The sequence below is a fragment of the Episyrphus balteatus genome, chromosome 2 (assembly GCF_945859705.1).
Source record: "Episyrphus balteatus chromosome 2, idEpiBalt1.1, whole genome shotgun sequence".
Lineage (NCBI taxonomy): Eukaryota > Metazoa > Arthropoda > Insecta > Diptera > Syrphidae > Episyrphus > Episyrphus balteatus.
This window is the reverse complement of record NC_079135.1, coordinates 103548146-103560919: the sequence shown is the minus strand read 5'-3', so window position 1 is coordinate 103560919 and position 12774 is coordinate 103548146.

Here is a 12774-nt window from a genome sequence, read left to right as displayed (position 1 = left end):
AAATTCGTCTCTTTTTACTTGCTCTATAGGGAAAGTATTGGTTTCGTGTCAAAAAAAAAAAAATTCGAGGTTTTAATCAAAACTAACATTACGATGATGGAGAAGTACGAAAAAGTGGTTTTCGTCATGACGTCCGTCAGTCTGTGCGTCGCACAGTGGTTCCCTTCTATGGAGGAAGTGGAAAAAACCTAAAAAAACTGAACGGGTGGACCGATTTGATTGAAATTTGTTATATAAGTTAAATAAAACGAATTCTTATCGTGATCTAAAAATTGTGCGTCGTACTTTAAAATTACTCATTTTTTCAAAAGTTGTATTGATTAATACGAGTATATTCATTATTTTTGTATCCTTTTCTTGTTTTTTTTTGTGATGTGAATTTCTCTTATACTTTTAAAACTGAATACAAAGAAGGTTTTGAGAAAGCAAATAACTAAAAAGTTTCAGAATTATTATAGCACCTTACTATACCTACTTACTAGCCCAAAAAAGTGTTTTTTTTTAGTGATTTTCGATATAGGCTGTATTTCAGTAAAAAATGATCGTATCATGACAAAACAAAAAGCATGTGAAAGCTACATTCGTCTAGTTTTAGGATTTAAAAACTAAATATTTTATTTCTAATGATAAAATAACTAGATCTGGAATTATTCAAATACCAAAATTTTCCAAATTTGTTTTGATTTTACTTTTCTCTAAAAAAATTATGAACATTTTTTGCGAAAAAATGATTATCATTTTTAGAAAGGCTATTTGGCTTTAAAATTCTTTTTGTTTCAAACTTCTACGATTTTTTTTAGACTGCAAACCAAAAACCATAGTTTTGACTTTGACTATCAATATCTCAACAACGGATCACCTTACGAGAATTTAAGGATATATTTGAAAGCTTCATTTAATTCTCTACAAATAAATTAAGTTTACTTTGTTAAAAAAAAAATGTTTTCTTACATTTGAGATTATTTTAGAAAAGCTATCAAAATAGGCCTTTTTACGGTTTCTGAGAAAATGTGCCGCTATTTTATAACTATGGTTGATGAGCAAAATTAAATTCGTTTGAGTTTATTTCAACATTTTATTAAAACATACCGTTTAAATTTTAGATAAACCAAAGAAAATTAAAAGTTTTCAAAAAAAAGTTAAATTTATACCGTTTTCTGATATTTTCCCTTTTTTTGAAAATTTTTGATTTTTCTTTATTTTTTTGTTTTATCAGTGATGGCTACATAGACCTCTTATAATGTAAACCACTTTATTTTACAAAAAAAAGTAGTTAAATTAGAAACGGTAATACCAGAAGCCAATTTCAAGTGCTGTTTGAGTGAAACGCATTGCTACACTCAAGAAGCTCTTACAGGAGAATTGGTCAATATGGGTCATTTGTTTTAACACCATAAATAGTATATATCATAAGCTATAAATTAATACTAAAATGAACGTGGAGCATAGTGGAGCTTTTTTTTTATAGGCCGACAAAGAGTAAAAACTATTCGCTCTAGAGGTTTCTTCATATAATATTCTGGTTTTTCTGATTCAGAAGCAAATTCAACAAACGGTAAATGTAGACTTAAGAACAAATATACCATTAACAACACTACATACTTTTTTTTTTTTAAAAAGCTCTATTCTTAAAAAAAATTCGTCAAAAGTTGCAGAAAAAAAGAACGAAATTTCCAAAATTTTAAAGAATCTAGTTTGAGGTAAGTATACTCGGGACCCAGGCTATGCAAAAAATTAAAATTGATTGCATTCTGTATTTAAATATACTAGCCGACCCCGCACTCAAAATTCGAGTGCCAATTGTAACTTTTATTTATGCTCAAATAGGCACACTATATAAATCACTTTATTTACTACTAAGAATATGCAACACTTAATTTTATTCGAAATTCGAGAATGTCTTCGAAGGTTCTCGTCTTTGCTTTTTAAAGTTTCCACTTACAGAAGGGAGAGGGCGTGGTTCAGCACATTTGTTTTTGTTTTTTTTTCTCAATTTTAATTTATTATTTTTATCTATTTCGGGAAAAAAAAAATAAAAAAATAGACATTCTGCACATCTAGATAAAATTTCCTATCGTTCGGTATATAATTTATGCCCCTTCGGTTTTTGTGGGCCGCTTATTTTGTACCACAAAATAAGTGTTTGCCCTTTTTGTTATATGATGATTTTTAATCAAAAAACTAAATCAAAAAAATTGAAAAAATTGTTTCACTTTTTTGGGTTTTTCCATCTGGGAACCACTGTGCGTCGGTGTGCCTAAATGGGTGGACGGATTTTCTTGAAATTTGGTACAGATGATTTTTTCGTAATTTCCAAGATTCATTTTTTTTTTGTTGTTTTTTAATATCTCGCTTAGGACATATACCTCCCATACAAAGTGTTCGAGGTATTGCAATTTTCTCGAAAACGGCTCTAATGAATTTGATTAAATTTAATACACGTAATGTTGTACGCAAATCTAACATAATTGCGTTTTTAGTTTTTCTCAAAAAATACGGATAATTTTTTTTTAAATCGCTGATGTCGGCTCCTCCCGTACATCGTTAATGAGTAATTTCTTATAAAATTCCTTAAAAATTCAAATTATAACTTATTCAAAATATTTTTCCAAAAAAGCTTTGACATAAAGGTACCTACTTTTATCATAAAGCAAGTACGTGCGACCCCAGTTGTGATGCATTTTAGTTTTTATTACTTTACGAATTTTTGTCTATAACTTGAAAAGTAAGCCGAATTTGAAAGTTATACTTAAGTAAATATAATGTAGGAAGGGCCTTTCTACCCAAAGAATCATTCTGATTCTGCAGGTATATGTTTTTTTTGATGAAATATACGTCATTTTTAAGAAAATGATGCAAAGATAAAAAAAACATGGTTGCCATTGCCAGCTCTCAGTCTGCCGCAACCCTAGGGTTGTTAGGTTGAAAGAGTTACATTTTTGGTGAAAATTGCAGTCATCTGTTTTTTTGTTTTTAATTCTAATCTTTGATAATTAAGGTTTGGTTATTGCTGTTTCAAATAAACCAGGGTTGCCATATAAAACATTGCCGCAAGCAGGGGTTCACAGATTTAAATTGAGGATTACGAAAAATTACTACAAATGAAAAAAAAAAATATTTCAAAACAACGACAACTATTTTTTTTTAAGTCATATAACTCCTCACTTAATTATAAAGTTTTAACGAAATAACTTCAAGCAATGTTTTTTGAACAAATCGATTTTAAAGTTAAAATTTGGAAGAAAAAAATTACATAAACATATTAAGTAGGTACTATATTTTTTCATACTTCGAATTAAAAAAAAAAAAAAAAACAAGGAAATAGAAAAGAATAATATAGTGGAGGAACTAAAGTTCAAAAAAATGGCAATAATAGGGAACAGCTCTATGACCCTGAACTTTGCAGACAATTTAACTGCTGGTCTTCGAACTTCTGCTACTGCCGTAAAACTCAACTGATTTTCAAAAACTTAACGTCAATCGCTTCGTCTGAATGAATACTCGATATGCCATTTTTTAGTTTTTTTTTTTATTTACCGTTTTTACGAAGTTTTGGCCAAAAGAGTCAGAAATTCCCAAAAAACATGTCGTCCAAAACTTCAGACCTCTGCCACTGCCGTAAAACTCAATTGTTTTTCAAAAACTTAACGGCAATCGCTTCGTCTCACCAAATACTCGATACGTCATTTTTTCGTTTTTTTTTTATTAACCGGTTTTACGAAGTTTCGGCCAAAAGAGTGAAAATGCTCAAAAAAATGTCGTCTAAAACTTCAGACCTATGCCACTGCCGTAATACTCCATTGTTTTTCAAAAACTTAACGGCAATCACTTCGTCTCACCAAATACCCGATACGCCATTTTTTAGTTTTTTTTTTATTAACCGGTTTTACGAAGTTTCGGCCAAAAGAGTGAAAATGCTCAAAAAAAAATGTCGTCTAAAACTTCAGACCTCTGCCACTGCCGTAAAACTCAATTGTTTTTCAAAAACTTAACGGCAATCGCTTCGTCTCACCAAATACTCGATACGCAATTTTTAAATTTTTTTATTAAACGGTTTTACGAAGTTTTGGCCAAAAGAGTGTTTTTATTTTTTTTTTTGGGATTCCATTTAATTTTTATTTATTTCCCAAATTTAATTTTTTTTCAAATAAATATCTCATTCTCTTGCAAGCTGTATTGGAAGGCGTTAGGTGACTTACTGCGGAGAATTAAAATGAAGAATTTTAAAATCGAGGAAGTGTTAGATGGAATATTTCATTGTGTTGAGGACGTTGGAGAGCAAGATACAAACATAGTTTTTGACGACATTTTTTTGAGCATTTTCACTCTTTTGGCCGAAACTTCGTTAAACCGGTAAATAAAAAAAAACTAAAAAATGGCGTATCGAGTATTTGGTAAGAAGAAGCGATTGCCGTTAAGTTTTTGAAAAACAGTTGAGTACATATTACGATAGTGGCATAGGTCTGAAGTTTTGACGACATTTTTTTTGAGCATCTTCACTCTTTTGGCCGAAACTTCGTAAAACCGGTGAATAAAAAAAACTAAAAAATGGCGTATGGAGTATTTGGTGAGACGAAGCGATTGCAGTTAAGTTTTTGAAAAACAGTTGAGTATTACGACAGTGGCATAGGTCTGAAGTTTTAGACGACATTTTTTTTGAGCATTTTCACTCTTTTGGCCAAAACTTCGTAAAACCGGTTAATAAAAAAAAACGAAAAAATGGCGTATCGAGTATTTGGTGAGACGAAGCGATTGCCGTTAAGTTTTTGAAAAACAATTGCGTTTTACGGCAGTGGCAGAGGTCTGAAGTTTTAGACGACATTTTTTTTGGGAATTTCTGACTCTTTTGGCCAAAACTTCGTAAAAACGGTAAATAAAAAAAAACTAAAAAATGGCGTATCGAGTATTTATTCAGACGAAGCGATTGACGTTAAGTTTTTGAAAATCAGTTGAGTTTTACGGCAGTAGCAGAAGTTCGAAGAAAAGCAGTTAAATTGTCTGCAAAGTTCAGGGTCATAACAGCTCTGATTTTGATGATCTTTTTTTTTTCAAACTTCGGTAATTAAAAATACTTTAAAGTCTGTAGATTAAAAATTGCAGCTGTTGCCGTTTTGATTTTTTAAATTTAATTAAAGATTTTTGTGAACGAAAAATTTTTTTTCAAAAATTTTACTAAAATTTCATAAATTTACTAATGCCAAAAGATTGTCTAGGCAATTAAAGTATATTAATATGGTTTTCAGTGATTGGTAATAAGTTAATAGGGCAGTTAATTTTATTAGTAAATTTTGTATTTTAACTCGAAAAAAAATTTCAGTAACTTCGTCAAAAAAAAATATAAGAAATAAATGTGAGTTTAGCAGCACTTTTCTTGTAAAAAATTCATTTTTTAATATAATTTTTTTGTTAACAAAAAAAAAAACAGTCAATTACATTAAATAAAATTAATTACCAAATTAAATTAACTTCTTAAACTACAACACTGGTAAAACATTTCAAAATGCTATACTGTATACTGGACATCGTCTTTTGGTCAACAAAATTAATTCAAAACAAGGAAATAAAACTTTTCAATTTTGGTATAATTTATAAATAAAATAAAATAAAGTATCTCCAATTCATTTCATTGCATTTTAAATTAAAAAGAAAAAAAAAAAACAATTTATTTTTAAGTACGAGTATAGAAATAAATCAAGTCAAAGCATCCTTGAAATATATAGCTCAGTTTAAAAAAAAAAAGAAGAAACAGAAAAAAAAATTGGCAATGATGGAAGATTATCATGCTGAGATTATTTTGGCATAAGACACATGTTTCTACTCCAAAATAAGGGTGGTGTCTCCTCACACATTGGTTTGGTTTCAGCTGAACTTTATGCGTTCAGAGTAAGCAATTATCCATAAATTGTGAGAGCTTCTCCTCTCTAACTTAACACCCCATGAGAGGAATATTAAATACATTCGAAATGATAATGTTATTCGGTGTTTGCTTAAAAAGAGACACACATAATAATGAAATGAATTAATGAAGCTCTTATGGTATTGGTATTAACTTATAATGTTTTAAGTAGGTGCGTGGATATTAAGTGTGGGTGCTGGTGCGATAAGACGAATATGATTTGTATGTAATTATTTTTTTGTTCATTCATCTAAATGAAATTATACAAATAAGAAATAAGCCTTCGAAGCCAGACGACTTTTAATTATAAGTTCTCTCTTTTTTGTTGATAATAATAATTTCCACCCACACAGTGTAAACAAAGTCTTAGAACTGCGATGGCTTAAGTAGAATTTTGAAAGAAACCATAGAACTGGATTTATTCTGGGTATTATTTAATACGAAATCTCTGAAATTTCAATGAATATTGAATTTTTGTAAAATTAATTACAAGTCGGCGACACAAAAAAAGTATGGATAAAAATGTATAATGAACATGAACTTACAATCAATCAACCGTTGAGAATAATAACCACAAATGTATTTTAATGTATTTTAAGACTTTTCTCAAGAATTTCGAGGAATTTTAATGAAAAAAAAAAATTTTTACTTGTTCTATTTCGTGTCGAAAAAAAAATTAATTTTTCAATAAAAACAACATCTATAACAATCTGTACACTTTCCCACATCCTAAACATGTAGTCTTTCAATTTTTATTACACAGATGATTTATAAATGAGATAATAAGAAAATAAAACTAAATGTACGGACTTTGAAAATTATTAATAAGTTCAAACAAAATTGCCCAAGACCGCACTAACAAAAAAAACACAAAATTATTTTAAAATTTTTTCTCTTCTCCCTTTCCACTCTCGCACTTTCGCAGTGTGGCAAAAATTTCAATTCAAAATTAAAAATAAACTATTAGAGATACAAAATTCTTCTATAGCTTATTTGAAAGATAATAACCTAAAGTTAAATACATTTGAAGGATTTTAAAAAATTCCATCTTTTAATAGGGTAAATAGGGGTAAAACAAAACTGCAAAAAATTGGCTATTTTCTAAACTCGACAATGTATAGAGTTGAATTTTTACTTGCTCTATAGGGCAAGTATTGGTTTCGTGTCAAAAAAAAATTTCGAGGTTTTAATCAAAACTAACATTACGATGATGGAGAAGTCCAAAAAAGTGGGTTTCGTCATGACGTCCGTCGGTCTGTGCGTCTGTGCGTCTGTGCGTCGGTGCGTCCATCTGTACAGGTAGCTACAGCCTAAACGGGTGAACGAATTTTCTTGAAATTTGGTATAGATGTTTTTTTCGTAATTTCCAAGGTTGGTTTTTTTTTGTTTTTTAATATCTCGCTTAGAACGTATACCTCCCATACAAAATTTTCGAGTTATTGCAATTTTCTCGAAAACGGCTCTAACGATTTTGATTAAATTTAACACACGTAATGCTGTACATAGTTCTAACATAACTGCGTTTTTAGTTTTTCTCAAAAAATACGGATAGTGGAAATATGGTCTTTACAATTTTTTGAAGCGCGGATGTCGGCTCTTCCCGTACATCATTATGGAGTTATTGCAATTTTCTCAAAAATGGCTCTAATGATTTTGATAAAATTTTGGATACGTAACATTCAAAGTAATTGCAGTAAAACTGCATTTTTAGTTTTTCTCAAAAAAGTCAAGTCAAATAAAAAAAAATTATTTAACCAACATTTGGCCTCCAAGCTAGCTCTTCCCCTACATCAACCAAATTTCTTAAAAATGTATATACAGGCAGCTCTTATAATCTACAAGTAAGCTAACATAAAAGTGCTTTGAACTGCAAGAGCAAGTACGTGCGGCCCCAGTCGTGCATTTTATTTTTAATCGATAGATAAATTTATTGCAAGACTGACAATGGATTTGAAAAAAATTTTAAAAAACTTAGTGATAAATGGTTTTATAAAACTAAAACATGAGATAGACTTTTGACAAAGTAGTGATTATAGGTAAAACGTCATTCAAAAGATAATAAAAAAAAATAAAATTAGGGGTCTAATACCAATTTTTTTTTTTAAGTCTCTGTGTTTCGAAATATGAATTTTTGAAAAACACCTACTTATTTTGGGGTATTATCGGGTGAGTTTTTATTTTTTTAAATTTTTCGTAGTGTTCAAAACTCAAACTTATAGAACATGTAGTCTATGACCGTGCGCATACATGAACAAAAAAATTTTAAATGATTTTTGACCGAATAACGAGAAAAACAAGTTTTTTTGTCCCAAATTTGTTTGAAGGTTTTTAACCGTTTTTTATTTTTATCTTTTTTTCTTCAACACATAAATGAATGAAATTTATATTGAAGATAGATAATAGACTATATTTGTGCGAAATTTTAATCAATTTTGTATTCACAATTTTGAGATAATGGTAAAATAAAGTTCTATTTTTCAACAAGTTATATTTTTACTTGCTCTATAGGGCAAGTATTGGTTTCGTGTCAAAAAAATAATTCGAGGTTTTAATCAAAACTAACATTACGATAATGGAGAAGTCTGAAAAAGTGGTTTTCGTCATGACGTCCGTCGGTCTGTGCGTCGGTGCGTCTGTGCGTCTGTGCGTCTGTGCGTCGTCAAAAAAAGGTGTACAATAAGCTGCAGCCTAAACAGGTGGACGAATTTTCTTGAAATTTGGTACAGATGATTATTTCGTAATTTCCAAGGTTTGTTTTTTTTTGTTTTTTAATATCTCGCCTAGAACGTATACCTCCCATACAAACTTTTCGAGGTATTGCAAATTTCTCGAAAACGGCTCTAACGATTTTGATTAAATTTGACACAAGTAATGCTGTACGTATATCTAATATAACTGCGTTTTTAGTTTTTCTCAAAAAATACGGATAGTGGAAATATGACAATTTCTTTTTTTTTAATCGCTAATGTCGGCTCTTCCCGTGTATCGTTAATGAGTTATTGCAATTTTCTCGAAAACGACTCTAACGATTTCGATTAAATTTGGTATTCGTTATAGTCTTAATGAGTCTAATAAAACAGCTTTTTTAGTTTTTCACAAAAATTTCCTAGAACGGTATGGCGTTGCCGTTTTCTGCCAAATTGATGTATTTTTTAGTTAATGTCGTATATTTCATCAAAGGCTAAGCCAATTTTATTCAAAATTTGCAGACAGATATTTCTTGTCATTTAGAAGTGTAAAAAAAAATCTAAAAAGTTTTGAAAAAAAATTTAATTTCCAATAGTTATCTAAGATATAGATACTTTGAACTACAAGAGCAAGTACGTGCGGCCCCAGTCGTGCATTTTATTTTATATAGAGCAGATACAAATTTGATTTAAAGTTATTGAGCATCCTGGTGATATTACCTTTCATTTGATATACCACACATAACTGTACGTACACTACAAACAACACAATGTTAAATTAAAACCTTGCGAAATACCTCAAAATACCTATAGCCCAGTCATTTTAGTCATTTTTAAGCCCAATCTGCGGAAAAATTCCTACTGGGCTGAATTTTGGTATACAGCTTAATGACGGCTTTGTTATGAAGATGTGAAAAATCGACATTGATATCGTGTCCGCGTTAAGAGTTATAGGGGTCAAAAGGTCACAAAAACTGGTTTTTCACGATTTTCAGCAAAACGGTAAGTCTTATCAAAAAATTTTCAAAGCAAGAATTGTAGACCAGATTATTATATATAAAAAGTGTCATGACACTTTTTTTCCTAAGACCCACCGTTTCTTAGGTATAACGATTCAAAAAGTTGAAGTTTAGTTGTAATCGTCATAATCCTATTCCTGAAAAAAAAACTCCTAACTGAAAAGTTCCTGAAATTTCATTATTTTTTTAGCTTGAATTTCGTTCCTCAACTGTTAAGAATATGGGGAAACCAAAAAAAAATGGAAATTTTCGCCATTTTTCCGATTGGGGCCCTTCTCCCGAAACCATTTCCCTGGGAATTTTTGTTTAGAATATGTCTGAAAATATACAGGGTGTGCAATAGAGAATGGACAACCCTAAAACGGCTTATAGCTACACTTATGATTGTTCTAAAAACAGATAGAAAAAAGTTCTATCGCAACCAGTTCATAAAATATGGACTTTTTTTCGTTCAGTGTATTTTAAATTTTATCATCTTATGTTTTCGTTCACTACAACCACGAATGAATGAATTTTATTTATTTCTTTTTTTTATAATTTTCTACAATAATTGGATGAGTACATAAACACTTTAAAAATTTCATAGCTATTGCACATTTTCGTAAAAAAAATTTTGAAATCTGTTTTTTGATGCAAAATGCAAAAAAAGTATTTTATGAAAAATTTTAAACACCTGTGATATAAAATAAATCTATAGAAACCTAGGTGGCCATCTTTCTTAAAAATATTCTCCTTATACCAGAATATTTTTAAGAAAGTTGGCCACCTAGGTTTCTATAGATTTATTTTATATCACAGGTGTTTAAAATTTTTCATAAAATACTTTTTTTGCATTTTGCATCAAAAAACAGATTTCAAAATTTTTTTTACGAAAATGTGCAATAGCTATGAAATTTTTAAAGTGTTTATGTACTCATCCAATTATTGTAGAAAATTATAAAAAAAAGAAATAAATAAAATTCATTCATTCGTGGTTGTAGTGAACGAAAACATAAGATGATAAAATTTAAAATACACTGAACGAAAAAAAGTCCATATTTTATGAACTGGTTGCGATAGAACTTTTTTCTATCTGTTTTTAGAACAATCATAAGTGTAGCTATAAGCCGTTTTAGGGTTGTCCATTCTCTATTGCACACCCTGTATATTTTCAGACATATTCTAAACAAAAATTCCCAGGGAAATGGTTTCGGGAGAAGGGCCCCAATCGGAAAAATGGCGAAAATTTCCATTTTTTTTTGGTTTCCCCATATTCTTAACAGTTGAGGAACGAAATTCAAGCTAAAAAAATAATGAAATTTCAGGAACTTTTCAGTTAGGAGTTTTTTTTTCAGGAATAGGATTATGACGATTACAACTAAACTTCAACTTTTTGAATCGTTATACCTAAGAAACGGTGGGTCTTAGGAAAAAAAGTGTCATGACACTTTTTATATATAATAATCTGGTCTACAATTCTTGCTTTGAAAATTTTTTGATAAGACTTACCGTTTTGCTGAAAATCGTGAAAAACCAGTTTTTGTGACCTTTTGACCCCTATAACTCTTAACGCGGACACGATATCAATGTCGATTTTTCACATCTTCATAACAAAGCCGTCATTAAGCTGTATACCAAAATTCAGCCCAGTAGGAATTTTTCCGCAGATAAAACCTAAAATTACTGGACTACTATGGAGATCTGTTGATCATGAACAGCCACTAGTGTGGGAAGTACCGTAATCTCAGTTTGGAGTTTCGACATGGTAGGCTATAAAAAATTCTTACTTTTTTTCTAGGCATCACAGAAATGAAATTGAAACGTCAAATGAAAGGCGAAATAATGAGCTTTCACATGATATAAAATTTTTATAAGTTGTCATTGAAAAAAAATTGATTCAATAGCGTGAGAAGATAAAATTATATGTTTTTTTGCCTAGATGAAAATTGATCGAGTTCAAAAAATTCTAGCTCTTTTTGTTAAATGTCTAATAGACATGATCTATAAATAGTTTGAGCTGAAGCAATAAGCTTTCAGGTGGTATAAAATTTATTATAGGTTGTTATATCAAAAAAATTAATTTTTGGGTGATGGAAGTGATTTTTTCACTTTTTTCATAAGAAATGATTGTTTTTAATAAATTATTTTAATACTTTTTGCGCATTGTAAAAATTTAAAAATGGTTTTATTATTTAGCTTTTTAATGGTATATTTTTTTTTGTAAGCTTTTAAAATAAAAAAATTAATATAATGAGAAAATAAAAAATAAAATAAAAATTTTTAAGTATTTTGGAACTCAAATTAAGTAATTTTTTTCATGTATTAAAATGAATTTTTAGAAAAAAAATTCTTAATCGTTGTAGGTATAGCCTTTTAATTAACATTAACATTAAAAAATATTGGCATGCAATTCTTATGAAATTTACTAGTCGACACAAAAATAAGGTTTAAAATTTTAGATTATATGTACTAGGTACTCGATCTGCAGCCTACACCACTGACGCGATTTACTTCAATTTTGATATTTGTTGGTGCAAAATTAAAGCCCTTGAACCGTTTTTTCATGTCTGACTTTCTCATAAGCGGAACGACCGTTTTCAATGAAATTTTTTTTATTTGTTGTTGATTTGACAATTTTTTGTGATTTTATAAACACCATGAATACTTTTTTCAAGATGGTGGCTCTCCTCATGGCTTGTTTATCCCAATAAATTGTGTAGATAAATCCATGAAAAAATAAATTGGCCGAAGAAAAATGAAATAGTAATAAAAAAAAATTAAATAATTAAAATAATTTTTTAAATAGGAACATTATTTTATCTTGAAAAAATAAAGTTAAAAAAATTGTACCTATTTAAAACAAAAAGTGATTTTTTTTAAAATCAGTTCTTGAATTTAAGATTTTTACTCCAAAATGGAATAAAATTGGAATATTTTTCTAAAACAAAAATTCTTAACGATTTAGAAATTTTTTTCTCTTAAAGTCCATTTTAATAAAAGGCACGTTTAAATCATTTTATTTTTATTTAGAAAAAAATTTTTAAGCCAGAGGTTTATCAGGAATTCAAGACAATACGAGTAGGTATTAAAATAAAAAAAAGTCTAATTTTATTCTTGGCAGTTTTCTAATCCACATCGTTTTTTAAGCTTTCACATAATTGCTTTTGGAACAAATTGTTGAGAAATTTCAGAT